The sequence below is a fragment of the Bufo bufo genome, chromosome 3 (genome assembly GCF_905171765.1).
Source record: "Bufo bufo chromosome 3, aBufBuf1.1, whole genome shotgun sequence".
NCBI classification, from domain to species: Eukaryota; Metazoa; Chordata; class Amphibia; order Anura; family Bufonidae; genus Bufo; species Bufo bufo.
Genome location: NC_053391.1, coordinates 355,360,089 through 355,386,379, shown reverse-complemented (window position 1 = coordinate 355,386,379; position 26,291 = coordinate 355,360,089). Strand labels below are relative to the sequence as shown.

Below are 26,291 nucleotides of genomic sequence, written 5' to 3'. Positions count from 1 at the left end.
CAAAGCACTCTATGTGCTCCCTGCTGGATCAGGTCATCTCCCTGACTGCCATTTATAAAACTACAGGAACTTTTTAGCAGGATTTTTTCTTTCTAAAAAAAATGTTTGTCTTATAAAGTGAAAAATACGGTGGTTGAGATTTATCAAACTGGTGTAAAGTAGAACTTGGCTTACTTGCCTATAGCAACTAATCAGACTCCACCTTTCATTTTCCAAAGGAGCTGTGAAAAATGAAAGGCGATTGGTTGCTATGGGCAACTAAATCAGTTCTACTTTGCACTAGTTTGATAAATATTCCTCGGTATCCGGTATGTCTTTTCCAAACAAAACATTTGGCATAAATATATATGCTACCCAAAATTTGATTTTTATTGACTCTGCCTACAAATGTACATTTTGTTAAGTAATCAGAATTCTTAGTGCTCAAGCAAATAAACGCAGATGACTGCATGACCTGAATCAGCAATTATATGACACAGTAAACCCCATCTGTTAGACTGCTGCTGAGGAGATGAAAAAAAAAAAAGTAGGAGAAAAAAAAATAGCTGATGCTTACATATATTAGGAAGGCATAAATATATGATAGCCTTCTTTCTTAACAAAAAAAACCTTGTTTAAACCAAAACAGAAGGCGTCCGATGCAAGACAGATTCGAATCAGAGTTATCAAACATGAAATAATTTTTTTTTTTTTTAATTACATACAATATATAGAGTATAAAACACATTTTACCATCTTAGTAGCTATAGACTGTATTTGGGGACCAGGCCATTTAAAAAATATATATATTCCCTTCCAAAAGTTTTTTTTTTTTTTTTACTTTTCACTTCACAAAGCCATATGTGGACTCATTTTTTTCCTGGATATTTTTAATTTACTATATCTTGTACTGAAAAAGTGGGAATCGAGACTTCAGTTCTTACATAAATGGTAGTCTTTGCTAACTAATAGCTATTAGTTTTCTTGTCACGGTGGGGAGTGGGGGGAAACTCCCCACCATACAATGTCACCAGGTACTAGGCCGTAGGCAGGGAAAAGGGAGCTGGTCACCTCCTAAAGCTTCCCTAAAATTGCCCTAGACTCCTGGCTGTATGAGCCGCCTTCAAAAGGTCCCCTTAGGGCCCCCTTGCTCATACCAACGAACCTAAAAGGTCTAGGAATCCCTGCATCGCCCTCAACATAGTGACAGGGCAGAGACCTCCTGTTCATCCATCACCACGGATGAAAGGCATCTCCAGCGGTCCAGTAGCAGACAGGGAGAAAGACAATGCAGCAACTGCACGGCAGGTAAGAACACAATGTAACAACGGAACATCAAACACTTACCTGCCGCAGCAAAGACGGAATAACCACACAACAACAACCTGGACCCCAATGTGAAAACCGAAGCAAGGTGGCTCCAGGCAAGGCTGCTAATGTCTTTAGGTTCAGAAGACGAACAGGGGAAATGTCTAGCAGACATGCTGGACACAACATTAACAGACCAGACATGTAACAACGCACAAGACATAACAACCAAATCCCAAATAAAACCCACACCAAACAGACACATAAGGATGGGTGGAGACATGGAGAAGACATAGGGATGACATTGCTAAAAGACCTTGATGTCCAACAAGGTGGCCCTCAATGACTGGGCAGATGGAATAGCCACAGAAAGAAGCATAGCTTCCAGCCCAAAGTAAGGCTAGAGCACAACAAACCTCCATGCAACAAGCCTAGGCTAAATAGCTCCAAGAGACCACACCCTGATTCACACATAGTCAGGAAATTAACCCCACACTCACCAAACAGCAGGAAGCATCACCTAAGGGGAAGTGCATGTGCAAACCGAAAACTAGTCGTTGCCCCCGGCAACCAGTCTGCACGGCAACCGCGTCATGGTCAAACAATATGACCGTGACATTTCTATGCCTTTTTTTTATTTCCATTGCATTTTTATGTAATCTGTATAGCTGAAAAAAATACCATGATACCTGTAAATCACGTTGGCTTATGTATACTTGATGGTATTTCAATAAAAACGAATGTTTAAAAAAAAAAAAAAAAAAAAAAGCATGGTGAAAACCAGAAAAAAGTTAATCACAGTACTGGCGATTTGCTTTTCCAGAACCCATGACAGCGCCAGAGAGAGATATCTGCCCCCACAGCTGAATAAGAAGCCTTAGAGCAATTAGAAAGGCAACACACACTTCTTCCTTCAAAAGGATTCCAAAGTAGACCAGTAGGAGCCTTACAAATGCATTCTCAAAATTAGATTTTTTAATAATGTGATTTATACATATTTTTTTGAAACACGTACAAGTGAAAGCAAAAAAGACAGTTTCCATAACAAACTACTAGTGAGAGGGAGGGCATAACAAGGGTGCAGTCCTTCACCCATGACAGGACCAGAGAGAGATAGTAAAGAAGTTAAAACCTAGGGAGGGACAACCTCTTGTACGTTCTTACCCCAGAACATAGAACAAAAAAGTAAGGGCTAATGCAAACGACCGTATGTATTTTGCGGTCCGCAAAACACTGATACGCAAAAAATACAGATGACATCCATGTGCATTCAGTATTTTGCGCAACAGAACAGCTGGCCCTTAATAGAACAGTCCTATCCTTGTCCGTAATGCGGACAATAGGGAATGTTCTATTCCTTCGCGGAACAGACATACGAAAATGGAATGCACACAGTAACTTCCTTTTTTTTGCGGACCCATTGAAATGAAAGGTTCCGCATACGGTCCAAAAAACAAAAAAAAACAAACAAAACGGAACGGACACGGAAAGAAAATACGTTCGTGTGCATGAGCCCTAAAGCAGAGGAAACCTAAAGTTCAACGAGAGGTCCGACAGGAAACCACTGAAGGAGGAAGTGGGTGCTACTTTTTAAATTGCTTTAACCCCTTAATGCAAAATGCCATGCATGTACAGCGGGGGAAGCTGTGCCAGAACGCATTCCGCCGTACATGCACGGCGGGCTGATCGGGCGGGTGCAGAAGCTGCGCCTGCCCCATCACTGCAGGGGTCCGGCAGCTCTGACCACGACATAGAAGTGGTTTGCAGCGGGTGAAGGAGCGCATCAGGTCCCCGCGCTGCTGTGACGTGGGACCCGATGTGTGAAAAGGCTGCCCAATTTTTTGCACGGGACCTGCCTTTTATGGGTGCGCAGGAGATCCAGCCTCAGGCTGCATCTCCTAGGCAACCTACACTAACAAGTAATACACTAACAGGCAATGCATTACAATACAGATGTATTGCAATGCATTGCAGAGGAGATCAGACCCTCAAAAGTTGAAGTCCCAGAGTGGGACAGAAATAAAGTTAAAAAAAAAGCCCCTTTCTCCTGATTTTTATAATAAAACTAGAAAAAAAGAAAAAAAACACATATATTAGGTATCTTCGCGTTCGTAACGACTGGCTATATAAATACATCACATGATCCACCCCTTCCGATAGACACCATAAAAAAATAAAAAATAAAAACTGTCAAAAAAAGCCATTTTTGTCACCTTACATCACTAAAAGTGCAACACCAAGCGATCATAAAGGAGTATACCCCGAAAAATAGTACCAATCTAACAGTCACCTCATCCCGCAAAAAATTAGCCCCTACATAGGACAATCTCCCAAAAAATAAATATGGCTTTCAGACTATGGAGACACTAAAACATGATTTTTTGGAGTTTCAAAAATGCTTTTATTGTGTTAAATGTAAAAAAATAAATAAAAAAAATAAAAAAATAAAAGTATACATATTAGGTGTCGCCACGTCCGTAACAACCTTCTCTATAAAAGTATCACATGACCTAGGTGAACACCGTAAAAATAAAACGGTGTCAAAAATGCTTTATTATGTAAAACTGAAACAAACAACCAAAAAAAGCAGTCATATTTGGTATTGTCGCATCCGTAACAACCTGCTCTATAAAAATAGCTCATAATCTAACCTGTCAGATGAACGTTGTAAATAACAAAAAATAAAAACCGTGCCAAAACAGCTATTTTTTTTTGTTACCCTGCCTCACAAAGTGTAATATAGAGCAACCAAAAAAATCATCTGTATCCTAAAATAGTACCAACAAAACTGCCACCTTATCCTGTAGTTTCCAAAATGGGGTCACTTTTTGGAGTTTCTACTCTAGGGGGTGCATCAGGGGGTCTTCAATTGTGACATGGCAAGTTAAAATTATCCCAGTGAAATCTGCCCTCCAAAAACCATATGGCGTTCCTTTCCTTCTGCGCCCTGCTGTGTGCCCGTACAGAAGTTTAGGACCACATATGGGGTGTTTCTGTAAACTACAGAATCTGGGCAATAAGTATTGAGTTTTGTTTGGCTGTTAACCTTTGCTTTGTTAGCGGGGAAAAAAAAGATTCAAATCCCATTAATTCTTGTGGAACACCTAAAGGGTTAACAAAGTTTGTAAAATCAGTTTTGAATACATTGAGGTGTGTAGTTTCTAAAATGGGGTAATTTTTGGGTGGTTTCTATTATATAAGCCTCACAAAGTGACTTCAGACCTGAACTGGTACTTAAAAAGTGGGTTTTGGAAATTTTCTGAAAAATATTGATTTGCTTCTAAACTTATGCCTTCTAACGTCCCCAAAAATAAAATGGCATTCACAAAACGATCCAAACATCATATGGGAAATGTAGGCATATGGGAAATGTAAAGAAACTATTATATGAGGTATCACCATCTGTTTTAAAAGCAGAGAAATTGACATTTGGAAAGTTGCAAATTTTTCCAAATTTTTGGTAAATTTGGTATTTTTAAAAAAAAAATAAAAAAAAATATTTTGATTCAAATTTACACTGTCATGAAGTACAATATATGACGAGAAAACAATCTCAGAATGGCTTGGATAAGTAAAAGCGTTTTAAAGTTCTCGCCACAAAGGGACATGTCAGATTTGCAAAAATCAGTCTGGTCCTTAAGGTGAAAAATGGCCCGGTCCTTAAGGGGTTAAGGCTTCCAGTCCAGTGCGGGGCCGGATTCCTCTCGCTCTCTCTGGTGCCGTCATAGGTGAAGGGAAAACATTTTATTTTCTTCATCTACATATTTGGATATACATAACTTTTTAAAATGTCTGTGTACAGAGCTATGCAAGGGCTTGTTTTTGTGGGTTAGGCTACATACACACGACCGCCATACGTATGCCATCCTTTTTTTTTGCAGATCCATTGTAACAATGCCTAAAACGGACAAGAATAGGACATGTTATATTTTTGGGGCGGGGCTACAGAACGGACATACCGATGCGGACAGCACACAATGCTTTGCTGTTACAGCATTCACTGTTGAGGGTAAATAGTTTTATACTTCAGTGGTTTTGACATTTTCAGATGCAGCAATACCAATTAGGTTTATTTCTTTACTACTTATTTTTATTCGTAAAATTGGCAGTGGGTGATTTAAATTTTCAAAGAGGTTTTCTTGGTGTTTACCATTAATGAGCTAGCCTTAGCATAGGTCATCAATATCAGATTGGTGAGGATCCCACACCTGACATCCCTACCGATCAGCTGTTTTAGGCTGCTGTGGCAACACAGAAGGCTCCATACACTGTGTAGTTGGTGTACAACAAAATGCAGTGCAATCTGAAAGCACCAAGTAGTAGAGCAGAAGAAGACAAGCGGATTGATATATAGTTTTGTGGGAAAAGATTCAGTAAAACTTGTATTTTATACATTTGTATCACACTTCCTGTGAAAACGTATTGGTACAGGAGGGAGGAGTCATCAGTGACTGACAGCTATTATATACACACAATGCTATCAATCACCGATAACCCCTCCCTCCTGGGCCAATAGTTGTTAGAAAAAGCAAAGATATAACTGTAAAAATTACAGGTTTAATTGAATCTTTTCCCACAAAACTATCTATCAGTCTGCTCCAGCTCTATAACATGGTACTTTCAGATTGCCCTGCGTTTTGTGATGACAGGTCCTCTTTAAGCGTTTGAATGGCAGCTGTGCTACAGTACCCAGGCAGCCATTAGACAGCTTACAAAGCTGTCTGACTCCAGCTACATACATTGTATAGTTTCAAGGGGGTGTTGAATTCCCACCAATTTACTACTGATGACCTATCCCTAGGTTATGTTATCAGTATCTGTAGTCCAGAAAACCCCTTTAATTCTTTTTATTTATTTATTTTACATAATTTTAATTTATATATTATTTGATTTAACCACCTCAGCCCCCAGTGCTTAAACACCCTGAAAGACCAGGCCACTTTTTACACTTCTGACCTACACTACTTTCACCATTTATTGCTCGGTCATGCAACTTACCACCCAAATGAATTTTACCTCCTTTTCTTCTCACTAATAGAGCTTTCATTTGGTGGTATTTCATTGCTGCTGACATTTTTACTTTTTTTGTTATTAATCGAAATGTAACGATTTTTTTGCAAAAAAATGACATTTTTCACTTTCAGTTGTAAAATTTTGCAAAAAAAACGACATCCATATATAAATTTTGCTCTAAATTTATTGTTCTACATGTCTTTGATAAAAAAAAAATGTTTGGGTAAAAAAAAAAATGGTTTGGGTAAAAGTTATAGCGTTTACAAACTATGGTACAAAAATGTGAATTTCCGCTTTTTGAAGCAGCTCTGACTTTCTGAGCACCTGTCATGTTTCCTGAGGTTCTACAATGCCCAGACAGTACAAACACCCCACAAATGACCCCATTTCGGAAGGTACACACCCTAAGGTATTCGCTGATGGGCATAGTGAGTTCATAGAACTTTTTATTTTTTGTCACAAGTTAGCGGAAAATGATGATTTTATTTTTTTATTTTTTTTTCTTACAAAGTCTCATATTCCACTATGTTGTGACAAAAAATAAAAACTTCTATGAACTCACTATGCCCATCACGAAATACCTTGGGGTCTCTTCTTTCCAAAATGGGGTCACTTGTGGGGTGGTTATACTGCCCTGGCATTCTAGGGGCCCAAATGTGTGGTAAGGAGTTTGAAATCAAATTCTGTAAAAAATGACCTGTGAAATCCGAAAGGTGCTCTTTGGAATATGGGCCCCTTTGCCCACCTAGGCTGCAAAAAAGTGTCACACATCTGGTATCTCCGTACTCAGAAGAAGGTGGGGAATGTGTTTTGGGGTGTCATTTTATATATACCCATGCTGGGTGAGAGAAATATCTTGGTCAAATGCCAACTTTGTATAAAAAAAATGGGAAAAGTTGTCTTTTGCCGAGATATACCCATGCTGGGTGAGAGAAATATCTCGGCAAAAGACAACTTTTCCCATTTTTTTATACAAAGTTGGCATTTGACCAAGATATTTATCTCACCCAGCATGGGTATATGTAAAAAGACACCCCAAAACACATTCCCCAACTTCTCCTGAGTACGGAGATACCAGATGTGTGACACTTTTTTGCAGCCTAGGTGGGCAAAGGGGCCCATATTCCAAAGAGCACCTTTTGGATTTCACAGGTCATTTTTTACAGAATTTGATTTCAAACTCCTTACCACACATTTGGGCCCCTAGAATGCCAGGGCAGTATAACTACCCCACAAGTGACCCCATTTTGGAAAGAAGAGACCCCAAGGTATTCGCTGATGGGCATAGTGAGTTCATGGAAGTTTTTATTTTTTGTCACAAGTTAGTGGAATATGAGACTTTGTATGAAAAAAATAAATAAATAAATAAATCAGCATTTTCCACTAACTTGTGACAAAAAATAAAAAATTCTAGGAACTCGCCATGCCCCTCACGGAATACCTTGAGGTGTCTTCTTTCCCAAATGGGGTCACTTGTGGGGTAGTTATACTGCCCTGGCATTTTCCAGGGGCCCTAATGTGTGGTAAGTAGGTAAATGACCTGTGAAATCCTAAAGGTGCTCTTTGGAATATGGGCCCCTTTGCCCACCTAGGCTGCAAAAAAGTGTCACACATGTGGTATCGCCGTATTCAAGAGAAGTTGGGGAATGTGTTTTGGGGTGTCATTTTACATATACCCTTGCTGGGTGAGAGAAATATCTTGACAAAAGACTACTTTTCCCATTTTTTTTTACAAAGTTGGCATTTGACCAAGATATTTCTCTCACCCAGCATGGGTATATGTAAAATGACACCCCAAAACACATTCCTCAACTTCTCCTGAGTACGGCGATACCAGATGTGTGACACTTTTTTGCAGCCTAGATGCGCAAAGGTGCCCAAATTCCTTTTAGGAGGGCATTTTTAGACATTTGGATACCAGACTTCTTCTCACGCTTTGGGGCCCCTAGAATGCCAGGGCAGTATAAATACCCCACATGTGACCCCATTTTGGAAAGAAGACACCCCAAGGTATTCAATGAGGGGCATGGCGAGTTCATAGAAATTTTTTTTTTTTGGCACAAGTTAGCGGAAATTGATATTTTTAATTTTTTTCTCACAAAGTCTCCCGTTCCGCTAACTTGGGACAAAAATTTCAATCTTTCATGGACTCAATATGCCCCTCACGGAATACCTGGGGGTGTCTTCTTTCCGAAATGGGGTCACATGTGGGGTATTTATACTGCCCTGGCATTCTAGGGGCCCTAAAGCGTGAGAAGAAGTCTGGAATATAAATGTCTAAAAAATTTTACGCATTTGGATTCCGTGAGGGGTAGGGTGAGTTCATGTGAGATTTTATTTTTTGACACAAGTTAGTGGAATATGAGACTTTGTAAGAAAAAAAAAAAAATAATTCCGCTAACTTGGGCCAAAAAAATGTCTGGAGCCTTACAGAGGGGTGATCAATGACAGGGGCGGTGATCAATGACAGGGGGGGTGATCAGAGAGTCTATATGGGGTGATCACCACAGTCATTGATCACGCCCGTGTAAGGCTTCATTCAGACGTCCGGATGCGTTTTGCGGATCCGATCCATCTATCAGTGCATCCGTAAAAATCATGCAGACATCTGAATGGAGCTTTACAGGGGGGTGATCAATGACAGGGGTGTAATCAATGACAGGGGGGTGATCAGGGAGTCTATATGGGGTGATCACCACAGTCATTGATCATGCCCCTGTAAGGCTTCATTCAGACGTCCGGATGCGTTTTGCGGATCCGATCCATCTATCAGTGGATCCGTAAAAATCATGCGGACGTCTGAATGGAGCTTTACAGGGGGTTGATCAATGACAGGGGGGTGATCAGGGAGTCTATATGGGGTGATCACCACAGTCATTGATCACTCCCCTGTAAGGCTTCATTCAGACGTCCGGATGCGTTTTGCGGATCCGATCCATCTATCAGTGGATCCGTAAAAATCATGCGGACGTCTGAATGGAGCTTTACAGGGGGGTGATCAATGACAGGGGGGTGATCAATGACAGGGGGGAAATCAATGACAGGGGGGAAATCAATGACAGGGGGGAAATCAATGACAGGGGGGAAATCAATGACAGGGGGGTGATCAGGGAGTCTATATGGGGTGATCAGGGGCTAATAAGGGGTTAATAAGTGACGGGGGGGGGGGGGTGTAGTGTAGTGTAGTGGTGCTACTTTACTGACCTACCTGTGTCCTCTGGTGGTCGATCCAAACAAAGGGGACCACCAGAGGACCAGGTAGCAGGTATATTAGACGCTGTTATCAAAACAGCGTCTAATATACCTGTTAGGGGTTAAAAAAACACATCTCCAGCCTGCCAGCGAACGATCGCCGCTGGCAGGCTGGAGATCAACTCTCTTACCTTCCGTTCCTGTGAGCGCGCGTGCCTGTGTGCGCGCGTTCACAGGAAATCTCGCGTCTCGCGAGATGACGCGTATATGCGTCCAGGCGGAATGAATCAACCACCTCCAGGACGAGTCTGTGCGTACAGCGGTCCGGAGGTGGTTAAGTGACTTCAACATGACTTCATCCATATTGCAGTCTATGGGGATTCTGGTTGTTTCCTAAAAAGCCCTGCTGCAGGCAGGGCTTAATAGATATTTAATCACAGCTAAGACGATATCCCGTCAGAGGGAATAATAACCACAGGTGGTGTATAATCCAATAAATGTAATCACAAGGAACGACCTGTTTAAAACGTAGCCTTTAATCTAATTTAGACATAAAATAACAAAAACTCCCACAGACATACATAGAAAAGAACAAAGAGAAGATATATCCTTGATGACATGGAAGATGATACTTGTAATCGTCCAAAAATACGGGTCAGAGATGGACGGAATGGACAGAGATGGAGTCTAATCTGTCCCTATTCCTGGCCCTGGGCTAGGTAGCCCTGCCTAAGAACGGAATAGCTGCCCTGATAAGGACGATCCCGTGTTCTGGAACCTCCTTGTGAAACCTGAATAGACACTGTAATCCTGATGGATCCCTACTGTGGGGTCTGCTCTAGGTACACAAAACAAAAAAACAAGTATAGATAAACAGTATAGAGAGCAACAGGTCAACCACACTCATAGATGCTCAGTGGTGTGGGTGAAAAGTTGCCAACAATTAACATGTCATAAAGGATGCACAGGCAGCCACAGGTATGGCCATCTATGAATGTGCATCATCAAATAGACGATCTCACTGTGTAGACCCCACACACCAGAATCAATGTGCGACGTCAACACACCAAAAGTCGCCGTTCACATTTGTACATATCAGTGTATAATTTAGGATGTATATACACGTACGGCACCAGAAGCACTACATGTATTAGTATGCAATCAGGTGCCAGTGTCCAAACGAGTTTCACCCTGATTGATTGTCGGGTTCCTCAGGGGACATATATCAAAGTACAATGCTATTTGGCATCAATGAGAGGTAACCAAAACGTTGGTAGGGTCCTCAATTATGATGACACCATTCGACCAGATCATTCACTGGTCGCATTACGTTCAATCACCCAATAGCTTTAAGTAATCAAACACAGGGACCACATAAGGGGGCCTATGGAATACGCTGGAAAAAAGAGTCATTCGCCAGTGTGGATATATGTCCACATAGATATCCAGGCGTGCATGAGCATAAGTACTTCCCACGTAAATAGTCAGAGTGACAACCTCCTACAAACAGTCACATATGTGTGATGCCATGTGTGATATCATGGCCAACACGTAACAAGATACTACTTGCGTGTCCAAAAGCGGCCAAGAATGGCCCAGGCTGTCTGTGGAGATGGTCGTATGTCCACTGTCACTCAAGGAAAAAACAAAACAAAAGAAAAAAAGGAACCTGTATACGGCGCCAAATCCCTCAGAGGTAGTCAGCTGCTTATTTTAGAATGGTAAAACAGGGGGTAATGGAGTGCCAAAAACAAGCCGTCGTCTCATTCACTATTGAAAAATCCCAGATGCTTGTGCAACCCAGCAGGGTTACTTTTAGGATTAATAGTGATGGTAAATTGAAGATGGTATATTAGAAATAGTATATTAAAAGTAGTATATTAAAAATGCCCCAGTGGGAACAGAATATATTTTTCAATCAAGGTATTCTCTCTAAAAAAGAATTTTCTAAAATGCAATATTAGGAATGGAAATTTTCAAGTAAAAAAAAAAACTCACTTCACCCAGGAGGGGCAGGGTGGGATAAAGCACATAACACCCACTCTGCTTCCTCCTGCGCCTGGGTCGCCTAAAGGATAGTCTGGAAATAAACGGCAGTCACAGCTGGAACGTCTGGTAAATTTCCTCTTTATTAGCACAGGGTAGGGTAAAGGTAAAAGTGGGCTCAACGCGTTTCGGGGTCACCAAGGATCCCCTTCATCAGGAGCATAAGTAAATTACAATCGTTCACATGTATTTATACTTAAAAAGAGCGGCAAAAACCTGTTTGCAGGGCATCAGCAGCGGGGAGAGGAAGTGATGTCACTTCCGGTATGCGTTCCAGAGTGGAACGCATACCGGAAGTGACATCACTTCCTCTCCCCGCTGCTGATGCCCTGCAAACAGGTTTTTGCCGCTCTTTTTAAGTATAAATACATGTGAACGATTGTAATTTACTTATGCTCCTGATGAAGGGGATCCTTGGTGACCCCGAAACGCGTTGAGCCCACTTTTACCTTTACCCTACCCTGTGCTAATAAAGAGGAAATTTACCAGACGTTCCAGCTGTGACTGCCGTTTATTTCCAGACTATCCTTTAGGCGACCCAGGCGCAGGAGGAAGCAGAGTGGGTGTTATGTGCTTTATCCCACCCTGCCCCTCCTGGGTGAAGTGAGTTTTTTTTTTTTACTTGAAAATTTCCATTCCTAATATTGCATTTTAGAAAATTCTTTTTTAGAGAGAATACCTTGATTGAAAAATATATTCTGTTCCCACTGGGGCATTTTTAATATACTACTTTTAATATACTATTTCTAATATACCATCTTCAATTTACCATCACTATTAATCCTAAAAGTAACCCTGCTGGGTTGCACAAGCATCTGGGATTTTTCAATAGTGAATGAGACGACGGCTTGTTTTGGCACTCCATTACCCCCTGTTTTACCATTCTAAAATAAGCAGCTGACTACCTCTGAGGGATTTGGCGCCGTATACAGGTTCCTTTTTTCTTTTGTTTTGTTTTTTCCTTCATGCACCATGTCCACTTTAGATTAATTCTATCTGGACATTATACCTGTGGCAGCCTTTAACATCCTACACACAAAAAAATATATTAATAAATATATACAAAAAAGAACAACAACAATAATAAAAATCAATAAGTATTCACCCGAAATATATTTTGGACCCTAGATATATCGTATCACCACCTAACGGTCCGTTCCCCTTGGCGCCCTGCCTGGATATCCCAGACTCTCTAGACACCAGGGAGTCTGTGACTAATCCCCTCTTCTTTTTTCCCTATATCTCTGTCTTATATCACTGTCACTCAAGCCATAGCCCGCATATACAAGATAGTGGTGCCTCACTGGTCCTGTGTGTGAGGTCTCTGTGTTTGATTACTTAAAGCTATTGGGTGATTGAACGTAATGCGACCAGTGAATGATCTGGTCGAATGGTGTCATCATAATTGAGGACCCTACCAACGGTTTGGTTACCTCTCATTGATGCCAAATAATAGCATTGTACTTTGATATACACTCACCTAAAGAATTATTAGGAACACCATACTAATACGGTGTTGGACCCCCTTTTGCCTTCAGAACTGCCTTAATTCTACGTGGCATTGATTCAACAAGGTGCTGATAGCATTCTTTAGAAATGTTGGCCCATATTGATAGGATAGCATCTTGCAGTTGATGGAGATTTGAGGGATGCACATCCAGGGCACGAAGCTCCCGTTCCACCACATCCCAAAGATGCTCTATTGGGTTGAGATCTGGTGACTGTGGGGGCCATTTTAGTACAGTGAACTCATTGTCATGTTCAAGAAACCAATTTGAAATGATTCGAGCTTTGCGACATGGTGCATTATCCTGCTGGAAGTAGCCATCAGAGGATGGGTACATGGTGGTCATGAAGGGATGGACATGGTCAGAAACAATTCTCAGGTAGCCTGTGGCATTTAAACGATGCCCAATTGGCACCAAGGGGCCTAAAGTGTGCCCAGAAAACATCCCCCACACCATTACACCACCACCACCAGCCTGCACAGTGGTAACAAGGCATGATGGATACATGTTCTCATTCTGTTTACGCCAAATTCGGACTCTACCATTTGAATGTCTCAACAGAAATCGAGACTCATCAGACCAGGCAACATTTTTCCAGTCTTCAACAGTCCAATTTTGGTGAGCTCGTGCAAATTGTAGCCTCTTTTTCCTATTTGTAGTGGAGATGAGTGGTACCCGGTGGGGTCTTCTGCTGTTGTAGCCCATCCGCCTCAAGGTTGTGCGTGTTGTGGCTTCACAAATGCTTTGCTGCATACCTCGGTTGTAACGAGTGGTTATTTCAGTCAACGTTGCTCTTCTATCAGCTTGAATCAGTCGGCCCATTCTCCTCTGACCTCTAGCATCCACAAGCCATTTTTGCCCACAGGACTGCCGCATACCGGATGTTTTTCCCTTTTCACACCATTCTTTGTAAACCATAGAAATGGTTGTGCGTGAAAATCCCAGTAACTGAGCAGATTGTGAAATACTCAGACCGGCCCGTCTGGCACCAACAACCATGCCACGCTCAAAATTGCTTAAATCACCTTTCTTTCCCATTCTGAGATTCAGTTTGGAGTTCAGGAGATTGTCTTGACCAGGACCACCCCCCTAAATGCATTGAAGCAACTGCCATGTGATTGGTTGACTAGATAATTGCATTAATGAGATATAGAACAGGTGTTCCTAATAATTCTTTAGGTGAGTGTATGTCCGTGAGGAACCAGACAATCAATCAGGGTGAAACGCACATTGATTCTGGTGTGTGGGGTCTACACAGTGAGATCGTCCATTTGATGATGCACATTCATAGATAGCCATATCTGTGGCTGCCTGTGCATCCTTTATGACATATTAATTGTTGGCAACTTTTCACCCACACCACTGAGCATCTATGAGTGTGGTTGACCTGTTGCTCTCTATACTGTTTATCTATACTTGTTTTTTTGTTTTGTGTACCTAGAGCAGACCCCACAGTAGGGATCCATCAGGATTACAGGGTCTATTCAGGTTTCACAAGGAGGTTCCAGAACACGGGATCGTCCTTATCAGGGCAGCTATTCCGTTCTTAGGCAGGGCTACCTAGCCCAGGGCCAGGAATAGGGACAGATTAGACTCCATCTCTGTCCATTCCGTCCATCTCTGACCCGTATTTTTGGACGATTACAAGTATCATCTTCCATGTCATCAAGGATATATCTTCTCTTTGTTCTTTTCTATGTATGTCTGTGGGAGTTTGTTATTTTATGTCTAAATTAGATTAAAGGCTACGTTTTAAACAGGTCGTTCCCAGGGCTTAATAGATCGTCTACTATGGTAGGTCTGGGAGCCCACACCCTGTCTAACCGCTCAGGTGCTGCAGTCGCTACTAACTGCATCACCTAAGGGGTTAAATGACTGGGATCAGATTTATCTCCAATCCCACTCACTGTCGACATGTGTCAGCTGTATTATATAGCCTGCACTCACTATAAAGGGGGCTCAGTTCATGTGTCCGGTTCCATATCCTGCACACACATAACATGCATGTATGTCATTTTGAATTATGTTGTCACACAGCCTCAGCTTTCTCCATTACTTTGATGGGAGCTACAGAAAAAGGTGACCAGGCTTACTCCCATAGGGCTCTTTCACACTTGCGTTGTTGGGTTTCGGCATAGAGTTCCGTCGTCGGGGCTCTATGCCGGAAGAATCCTGATCAGGATTATCCCAATGCATTCTGAATGGAGAGAAATCCGTTCAGGATGCATCAGGATGTCTTCAGTTCCGGACCGGAACGTTTTTTGGCCGGAGAAAATACTGCAGCATGCTGCGCTTTTTGCTCCGGCCAAAAATCCTGAACACTTGCCGGAATTAATGCCCATTGAAAGGCATTAATCCGGATCCGGCCTTAAGCTAAACGTCGTTTCGGCGCATTACCGGATCCGACGTTTAGCTTTTTCTGAATGGTTACCATGGCTGCCAGGACGCTAAAGTCCTGTTTGCCATGGTAAAGTGTAGTGGGGAGCGGGGGAGCAGTATACTTACCGTCCGTGCGGCTCCCGGGGTCGCTTCAGATTGACGCCAGGGCGCCCCACGCTCATGGAGTACATGTCGCATGGATCACGTCATCCATGCGCATGGGGCGCCCTGACGTCATTCTGGAGCGCCCCGGGAGCCGCGCGGACGGTAAGTATACTGCTCCCCCGCTCCCCACTACTACTATGGCAGCCAGGACTTTAATAGCGTCCTGGGTGCCATAGTAACACTGAACGCATTTTGAAGACGGATCCCTCTTCAAATGCTTTCAGTTCACTTGCGTTGTTACGGATCCGGCGGGCACCTCCGGCAAATGGAGTGCACGACGGATCCGGACAATGCAAGTGTGAAAGAGCCCATAGAAGTGCACGTAGAAAAGCCACCTCTCTATTTATTCTCCACCGGGATGTGGAACGGGTAGTTGTCTCACCAGGCAAGACAAGGTTTGGGCACCCCATGTCCTCGGGACGTTGATGCAGTGGAATAGTGTCGCCAGTGAGGCAGTATTTTGTGTTGCACTATGGTATTGTAGGCCTCTCCTACTTCTATTAGCCCTGCCTACTTGTGTTGCTCAATCTTTTGTCCATTAGGACTTGCATACAACATATGGCCAGTGTTAGGTTTATTTTGTAGTGCCACTAAGTTCCCAGTCCGCCCCTGATTAGATCAAATTGCATTCTGCAAAAAAAAATTTAAGAAAAGAAAGAAAAATAATATGTAGTACCTGGTTATATAATACATATGAGACCTTAACGGGGTTATCCAGGAAATGATGACCAATCCTTAGGATGGATCAGCATTATCACGTCAGCAGGGGTCCAAGTCACAGCATCCCTGCCGATCTGCTGTTTCAGGAAGCTGCTGTGCTCACTGGAGCTCTGGTGAGTGTGTTGCAGGCTTCAGCGCTGTACGTCTTATAGTGGCTGTGCTTGGTATTGCAGCTCAGCCCATTGACTTGAATGGGGCTGAGCTGGAACTAGGCCACATGTACAGTGATGTCACTGGACTAAGAGGCTGCAGTGCTCAAGTGATCGGCGGAGGTCTCAGGTGTCGCAACCTCCACAGATCTGATAATGATGACCTATCCTGAGGATAAAAGTCATTAATATCTCTTCCTGGTTAACCCCTTTAAAGTTCTTGAAGAAGCAAGACAGATGTTATCTAATATTAACCCAATTTTACAGAGCTGGTATTAGTTTCTATTAAAAAAAATATATAATTAATTTCATAGCACAGCATTTTTATCTCTATAATAATCAAGATGTGAAAATAGGGCCAGTAGGTTTTATATTAATCTGCCAACAGCAACCGGATGCTTTTCTTTAAGATACATAGATAGATGCATAGATATTACATACATAGCTACATAGATATTACATAGAGAGAGGCAACGGCACATTTGGTGCAGTTGTGCCCTCAATAGATATGGGGTAGATACATAGATATGAGATAGATACACACAGATATGCGATAGATATTACATAGATAGATGGAGAGATCGATAGATATTAGATAGATATTACATAGATACATAGATAGATAATAGATAGTACAGGGAACGGCACATTTGGTGCAGTTGTGCCCTCAATAAATATGCGGTAGATACATAGATAGATATGAGGTCAATAGTACATAGATAGATGGAGAGATCGATATTACATAGATAGATGGAGAGATCGATATTACATAGATAGATGGAGAGATCGATAGATACGAGGTCGATATTACATAGATAGATAGATAGATAGAGAGATCGATAGATATTAGATATTAGGCTACTTTCACACTAGCGTTCGGGGCTCCGCTTGTGAGTTCCGTTTGAAGGCTCTCACAAGCGGCCCCGAACGGATCCGTCCAGCCCTAATGCATTCTGAGTGGATGCGGATCCGCTCAGAATGCATCAGTCTGGCACCGTTTGTCCTCCGCTCAGCAGGCGGACACCTGAACGCAGCTTGCAGCGTTCGGGTGTCCGCCTGGCCGTGCGGAGGCAAATGGATCCGTCCAGACTTACAATGTAAGTCAATGGGGACGGATCCGTTTGAAGTTGACACAATATGGCTACATTTTCAAACGGATCCATCCCCCATTGACTTTCAATGTAAAGTCAAAACTGATCCGTTTGCATTATCATAAACAAAAAAAAACAAAAAAATTTTATTTATTTTTTTTGTTCACGGTAATGCAAACGGATCCGTTCTGAACGGGATACAAGCGTTTGCATTATAGGTGCTGATCCGTCTGGGCACATACCAGACGGATCCGCACCTAACGCAGGTGTGAAAGTAGCCTTACATAGATAGATAGATAGATAGATAGATAGATAGATATTAGATATTACATAGATAGATAATAGATAGTACAGGGAACGGCACATTTGGTGCAGTTGTGCCCTCAATAAATATGCGGTAGATACATAGATAGATATGAGATAGATATTACATAGATAGATGGAGAGATCGATAGATATGAGGTTGATATTACATCGATAGATAGGAGGTCGATATTACATACATAGATGGAGAGATCGATAGATATTAGATATTACATAGATAGATAATAGATATTACAGGGAACGGCACATTTGGTGCAGTTGTGCCCTCAATAAATATGCGGTAGATACATAGATAGATATGAGGTCAATAGTACATAGATAGATATGAGGTCAATAGTACATAGATAGATATGAGGTCGATAGTACATAGATAGATGGAGAGATCGATAGTACATAGATAGATAGATAGATAGATAGATACGAGGTCGATATTACATAGATAGAGAGATCGATAGATATTAGATATTAGGCTACTTTCACACTAGCGTTCGGGGCTCCGCTTGTGAGTTCCGTTTGATGGCTCTCACAAGCGGCCCCGAACGGATCCGTCCAGCCCTAATGCATTCTGAGTGGATGTGGATCCGCTCAGAATGCATCAGTCTGGCACCGTTTGTCCTCCGCTCAGCAGGCGGACACCTGAACGCAGCTTGCAGCGTTCGGGTGTCCGCCTGGCCGTGCGGAGGCAAACGGATCCGTCCAGACTTACAATGCAAGTCAATGGGGACGGATCCGTTTGAAGTTGACACAATATGGCTACATTTTCAAACGGATCCGTCCCCCATTGACTTTCAATGTAAAGTCAAAACTGATCCGTTTGCATTATCATGAACAAAAAAAAACAAAAAATTTTTTTTATTTTTTTTTGTTCATGGTAATGCAAACGGATCAGTTCTGAACAGATACAAGCGTTTGCATTATAGGTGCGGATCCGTCTGTGCAGATACCAGACGGATCCGCACCAAACGCAGGTGTGAAAGTAGCCTTACATAGATAGATAGATCGATAGATATTAGATATTACATAGATAGATAATAGATAGTACAGGGAACGGCACATTTGATGCAGTTGTGCCCTCAATATTTTGTCAGCCACTTCACAAGTTTGTGCCATGCGTTCATCACTGATGTGCTGGTGAGTAATCCCCATTACCTGTATGCGGAGCGCTCATCTCGTGAGGGCAGCATGAACGGACGGCAGCGTTTATTCGTCAGAACACAACAATAATTATCTCTCATACCAGCTATTTGCATCACACGTTGAATTCATGAAGTTGAACCTGTTTTTAATAACTAATCAAAGGGCTCGCAACATTATTCCTTCCTCCACAAATATCAGGAAGATCATCAGGTTGATGGCATAAATTGCAGAAAAGTGTTTTTACAGGCAAAAAACATCATAACTATTACCAATATCCTTTAATACAACTGCTAGGCCCTTCGTTCATTAACCCATTAATGTGCCAGTGGTAAAATGCCCATGTCAGCAGCCTGTAAATTCATCATCTGTAGGCTTCTGCTGACAGCACTATTGGCAGGATTGGGTTTTCACGATTACAGCCTAAAGTACCTTTCATACGGCTAGATTATAGGCCACAATGAGCGCCGATTGACGCCTAAAAGCACTTGCTTGGCGACTTTACACAGGCCAATGAAAAGCGAATAGTAGATGAATGATCGGAGATGTGCTGCTGACCAGTGAGCATTTTCCAGCTCACACACAAGCCTGTGTTCGCATGTCGGCTGACCGCCTACGCACCTCCTCCATCACTCATATTAAGGCTACATGCACACGACCATATGTGTTTTGCAGTCCACAAAAAAAAAAAAAAAAAAAAAAAAAAAAAAAAAAAGCACTTGCTTTACGGACCTATTGAAATGAATGGGTCCGCATCCTATCCGCAAAAAAATAAAACGGAACGGACACAGAAACAAACAACGTTCGTGTGCATGTAGCCTAAAGGCGGTGTTCCTAAACACAGAAACCACATCTTATATATTTGGGTGGCTGTTAAGGAAACCAGGGACATATTTGATTATGTCTTTGGGATTCCCTGTGGCTGTTGAGCATGCAGAAAGGGCACTAGACCTAACCAGTGATGAAGCAGGGGGTGTCCCAGACTACCTAAGACTCCTTGTAGCTAAACTGTAGTCACAGATGACATCTCTCACAAGTGCAGCAGGGGGGGCTGTGGAGTGCCTCATACACTGATCCTGCAGGCCTGCCTCCAGTGCACTTCTGGTGCACTTGCAGAATCGGCATCCGTGGGATATAAAGAGGACCTTTCACCACTTCATACTTTATTAAATCAATACCTCAAGCTGTAGCTGATGATTAGCTCTTCCCTCAGCATTTGTTTTACTGATCTGCCTCGCCGCTGTGCCCCCCGTTCTGGTTTCCTGCCCAGAGAGCGTCACAGCCAGGGAGGAGAAAAAAACCTCACCTTCTGCCTGGATGTGACGCGCTCTGTTGTGATTGGACAGCTCACAGCCATGGAGAAGGAGATGCCCCCTCAGAAGCACGGCCATCTCAAATGCTACTGATTAGCATACAGTGGGGCAAAACTGAACAGGGGCCACAGCGGAGCAACAGTGAAAATAAAATATAAAAAAAATAAAAATACTGAGGTGTCGTCTACTAATCACAAGTTACAGCCTGGGGTATTGATTTAATAAAGTATAAAGTGGTGAAAGGTTCATCTCTCAGGAGTATATGTATGTGTGACCACTATCTACACAAACTGCTGGCAGGCTTCCTGGTCTGGGTACTGGCACAGCTGTTCCTGGGTAGCTCCAGCACTACACAACTCATCCATTTACTGGTTACTGCAGAGCTGCCCCCATTAACTTCAGAGAACAGCACTGCAGTTACCAGCTCTGTCCACTGCACAATGGATGGCGCTGTGCAATTCCAGCACCTATTGAGAACAGCTGATCAGTGGAGGTGCGGGGTGTTTTTTCATGTTGGTCTATAGGAAATTATATAGCACAAATCCTGTGTTTCTTGTAGTGACCGTTCCCCATCATTTTTCTGGTCCCTTGTCTTTTTTTATTTTTACCCTAACTGAAAAATGCTCCAGATGTGCGGTTCTTCAGGTATTTTCCCATAGACTTCTCTGATGCAGTCATATCTAAGGCTATACTCATTAAGGTTCTGGAAAAAAATAAAAATATGCTGATGTTTTAAAGGAGTTTTCTGGGATTATCATATTGATAACCTGTCCTCAGGATCGGTGATCAAAGGTGAAATCAACAGGGGTCCGACTCCCAGGACCCCCTCCCATCAGCTGTATGAAGAAGCTGCGGCGCTCGCTGAGCGCTTAGGTGTCTTCCTGGGCCATGTGATGTCACGTTCATCAGTCACATGGCCTAAACGCAGTTCAGTCCCATTCAAGTGAATGGACCGAGCTGAGATACCAAGTCCATCCGCTATCAAATGGACAGGGCTGTGCTTGGTAAGCAGCAGCACTCACCTGAGCGCCACAGTCTCCTCAAATGAATGGCGGGGTCCGACTCATGGTACCCCAAACAATCTCATATTGATGAGAATCCCAGAACTCTCATTTTCAACTCTTGAATTGCAGAGGACAATATGGAGCTCAGCAGCTTTCAATGAATGGACATAGGCCAGGATCTTCCAAAATTCTTTGCTCCGTTATGCAAGCACAACTTTAAAAAATAAATAGAAAAAAAAAATAAAATAAAAAAAGTACATGTATATAACAGTAGTCCTTTTAAAAAACACTGGTAAATGCCAACATTAGGTAGTAATAAGAAAGTATTGGGTACAGTACTGCCCACTATGGTGGCCCAATATACCATACGTTCCAAATCTGCTCCCCACACAGCGCCGCTGGCGTCCAGTTGCCAGGATGGCCGGGCCAATCAAAGGCCATGCTCGTACATATTGCACCACGTGCCTGATGAGGTGACCAGGAAGAATAGCACAATAGGATGGAGTTCCTGAGAATCACCATTCCATTCAGAAAGGAGATAGCGGCAGCAAGCCAGGTACTTAGATGTTGGATTAGCGATCACATTGGTTTTATGTTACTAGTAAAAGTGAAGTTTTACACAGTAGAAAATGACACGTCTCAAGCAAGGTAAAATAGTAGCCAAAGGCTAATGGAAAATAAGAAAATACCTTACATTTGTCAGGGACTACAGATTTAGTAGTGAATAGAGCACTATGGCAGGTGCTGAATTATGTAAGGACGGGTACATAGCAATGAACATATATAAAATACTTCAAATTTGTTTCATTGGTTAGAAAGAGGCAACATAAAAAAAGGTTGACGAGCAAATCTAAAAACACCAGAGGGTACATACCAGTCAAGCGTTCCACATTCCGGTTAAGAGCGTGGCCAGTATACATCAGTTCTCTGAACCTCTATCTGCAAAAGAGAAATGAAGCATATATCAAGCAGAGAGATTACTGAAGCATAGGTCACCATGTAGACAAAGGGTCTAACAGTTACACAGCACATCATTATTTCCTCTAGAAGTATCCGCAAAATAAAAAACATTCGATATTCCGATAACAGTATGACCAAGCTACGAGCCCTTCCGTTTTATTCATCACACTGTGTGGAGAGAGTGGAAACAAGAATGCCCCAAAACGTGCTAATCAGGGGTCGCACTACATTTTTCCAGAAAAGTAAAAATCCTCCTGGATTTTTTTTTTTTTTTTTGAGGAGTATGAAATAAGACGCTTGGAAGCTTTTTTTTTTTTGGCGATAACTATTTCTGTTGAAGTGGCTGTACGAAGGCTTGTTTCGCAGGGCGAATTGTATTTTTTGTAACCCCATTTTGGGGTACATATAACTTATGAACTTTTTTTTTTTTACCTTTTTTTGGGGTAGTAATGGGAAAAAAAAAACTGTTGCACATTGTTTTTTGCCTTGTGCAGCGCAACCAGCGTAATACAGTTATTCTATGGGTCAGTACAGTGATACAAAATAAGTATAGTTCTAGGTGTTTTTACTACTTCTGTACAATAACCGCTCGTCTCATTATGCTGCCTCATTTGGAGAGCCTGAACTCACTCATTTTTGCACTGTTGCAGCCATATCAGGGCTTGTTTTTTGTGGGGTGAGAAGTAGTCTTCATTGGTACTTATATGAATATTTATTCATTTTTGGAGTTGGGATGAATAGGAAGACAGCTACATATCTGAGGTTTTTTTTTTATTGTTCACAGGGAGGTCTAAATAATAGATTATCTTTATTATTACACAGGTTGTGGTTTTTACCACTTTCACAATACAAAACCATTTTCACAAAAAAATGTTTTTAAATTTTAAAAAGAAACTTTATTTACCCTAACTAGGCAGGATTGCTTTTATAATGCAGTGGTTTACCTTGTAGAACAATGCATTATGCCTATGATTGTAACAGTGACAGGCAGCGTGTTAAGCTGTGTCTGCTGGGCACATACACTAATATCAGGCCTGGGGCCCCCAGCTGCCATGGCTAATGGTGGCAGAGGAAGTACTTTCTATCTAACTGCCTAGATGCCGCAGTCACTATTGACCACAGCATCTACTGGCGTTGGAGTTAACTCTGACGCTGACCATTACAGCAGGAATCCAGCTTCTGTGTTGGGCTTCTGCAGTGATCCAGAGAGCTGTATCAGGGCAGGCTGTGTAGTCTATTGAGTGCCTGCCGCCTGCACCAGGATTATGGTGTGGGCAAGGTCTGAACAGACTACACAGCCCGCCCTGCGTAGAAATATGCTTGGGACTTTTTGTAAAGAGTAAAGTTGCCTGTACAGGCATGATTGCAACTGGTGCCAATATTTTTCATCTCGTTAAATAGCACACACACAACCTCTCGGGACCAGAAGTGTGATGTCCGGTGATAGCTCCTCTATTATGTGCACCACTGCAGCCAGTGACTTTGGCAGTCATGATCCGCTTAGGAACAAGTCACTGTTGAGGCCACATTTCAGGTCCACAGGGAAGCAGAAGCAGCAAGGATGGGACCCTCAGTGCTGGTGAGTGGCTTTCCTTTCTTGTAAACACTTTATGGACAATAACTGATGGGAACTTGGGGATGGACAACCCCTTAAAAACAAAAGGGTTGAACACTTGCACCAAACATCCCACATGTTAGGAGGCAACCTTCTGCACACTTGTTTGGCCCCTCCTTTTTGTACTCTAAAGCCTCATTCACATGTCCACGATGTAATCCGTGATAAGATGGTCAGTGATTCATCTGTGCGTTCATTTTTTGCTCTCCGTGTGTGACTCGTGTTTCACTGACACCATACAGTTCAAAATTGGTGTCATTAGAAAATAACCTATTATTTAACCCCTTTAACCCCTTTCTAACACTTGACATACATTTACAGCAGATGTAGGGACTTTAATTACTCAGAAACCTTTGTCAATTGTGACCATGGTATCTTTGAGGTCTTACACTAAGGGTGCTGCCCCAACGGCTCCCTCTGCGCTGAGATCGGGGGAGCTGTTTAGTTCTTATGGCAGGATCTGAGGCTTGCCACAGTGAAGTTCTTACGGAGCCCTGCCCCCTTCCCCCATATTAAAAAAAAAAAAACATGATATGCATCACCATGTCCCAAAGTGCTTGAACTAAAATATAAATGTATTTAGCCTGTACAGTGAACGCATTAAGGGAAAAAAAAATTATAAAATCAAAATGGCACACTGCAAAATGGTATCAATACAAATTGCAGATCACTCCGCAAAAAATAAGCCCTCACATAACACCAAAGACGTAAATATGAAAAAAAGTTATAGGGGTCAGAATATGGAGATGCAAAGGAAAAAAAAAAAAAAACTAGATTTTTTTCCAAAGTATTAAAACACATGAAAAAAACTAATCTGTAATTGTACTGACCAGGAGAATTTATTTTACTCACTTATATAGCACTGACACATTCCTCAGCGCTTTACAGACACCATCCCGAACTGCCCCTAGTGGAGCTCACAATCTAAGTTCCCTATATCAGTACAGGGTGTATTAGGGTACTCTCACACTAGCGTTATTCTTTATCGGTATCGAGTTCTGTCATAGAGGCTCAATACCGGAAAAGAACTGATCAGTTTTATCCTAATGCATTCCGGATGACAACCAGAGGAGACAGATCCGGTATTGCAATACATTTGTGAGACGGATCCGCATCCGGATCAGTCTACAAATGGTATCGTTTGCATACAGATTGCCGGATCCGGCATGCAGTTCCGGCGAGGGAACTGCATGCCGGAATCCAGCGACGCTAGTGTGAAAGTACCCTTAGACGGGCAGATTCGTATGAACGCTTGTTAGAAATCATCTTGCAGTGCAATACTGCCACCGACTGCACGATGAATAAGCAAAATCTCGTTCATCGAGCAATCCAGATCTTTCAGCATGCTGAAAGATCAGGCTTTGCCGGCGACAGATTGTGCTGTCTAATTATGATCTGTCGCCGGCAAACCACTGTACAGTATGGGGATGAGCAATGGCATAGCAATCACTCCTCCCCATGTTGCTGAGGAGATCGCTGCATGTAATAACAGCTGTCTCCTCAGCAAGCAGGCAGGCGATTGCCAGCAGGGAACGCACGGGTCACAGAGCATGTTTAGAAAACTCTCCATTAGGCCTACTTCACACGAACGTATGGCTTTTATAGTTTTTTGCAGTCCGTTTTTCACTGATCCGTTGTTCCGTTTTTGAGTTCCGTTGTGTTTCCGTTGAGTTTTTCCGTTCTGTTTTTCATTATGGCATATACAGTATACAGTAATTACATAGAAAAAATTGGGCTGGGCATAACATTTTCAATAGATGGTTCAGAAAAAAACAGAACGGATACGGAAGACATACTGATGCATTTCCGTATGTGTTCCGTTTATTTTGCGGACCCATTGACTTGAATGGAGCCTTGGAACATGATTTGCAGGCAATAATAGGACATGTTCTATCTTTCAACGGAAAAACGGAAACGGAATGCTTACTGAACACATTCCGTTTTTAATGCGGAACCATTGAAATGAATGGTTCCGTACACTCGCAAAAAAAAAATTATCGTGTGAACTAGGCCTTAGGCTGAATGCACACAGCCGTGTTCCGTGCCCGAGAGCGGTCCGTGGTATGCAGGGCTGGATTCCTGTTCACAGCAGGAGTGCACGGCGTCATTGGTTGCTATGACGCCGTGCGCTTCATGCCGCCGCTGCACTACAGTAATACACTCGTATAGCATGGTGGCTGCTATGAAGTATACCTCTAAGTGCTGTTAAGAACAGTTCAGGAAAGATGGCGACTCCATAATCATGTTCAGAAAACAGAAATATAAATATATAAATAAATTCTACACTCAAAACCAGTCTCTGGATAAACCGGCCATGTACATGCTCTGCCTATCACCTGATGAAGAAGCGAAATGCTCGTTCATGGGGTGATCCTGTTGTTGGCACCACCA

The 26,291-nt window shown here is 42.4% G+C and overlaps 1 protein-coding gene across 2 annotated transcripts in view; it reads right to left on the bottom strand.

The window, feature by feature from the left end:
• Window positions 1-26,291, bottom strand: part of LUZP1 (leucine zipper protein 1) — a 117,601-nt gene that overhangs the window by 31,248 nt on the left and 60,062 nt on the right. For both annotated transcript variants that reach the window (XM_040424507.1, XM_040424508.1), the window contains exon 2: window positions 22,200-22,264. The gene's annotated coding sequence lies outside the window, so the exon portion shown is untranslated. The remainder of the gene's footprint in view (window positions 1-22,199; window positions 22,265-26,291) is intronic.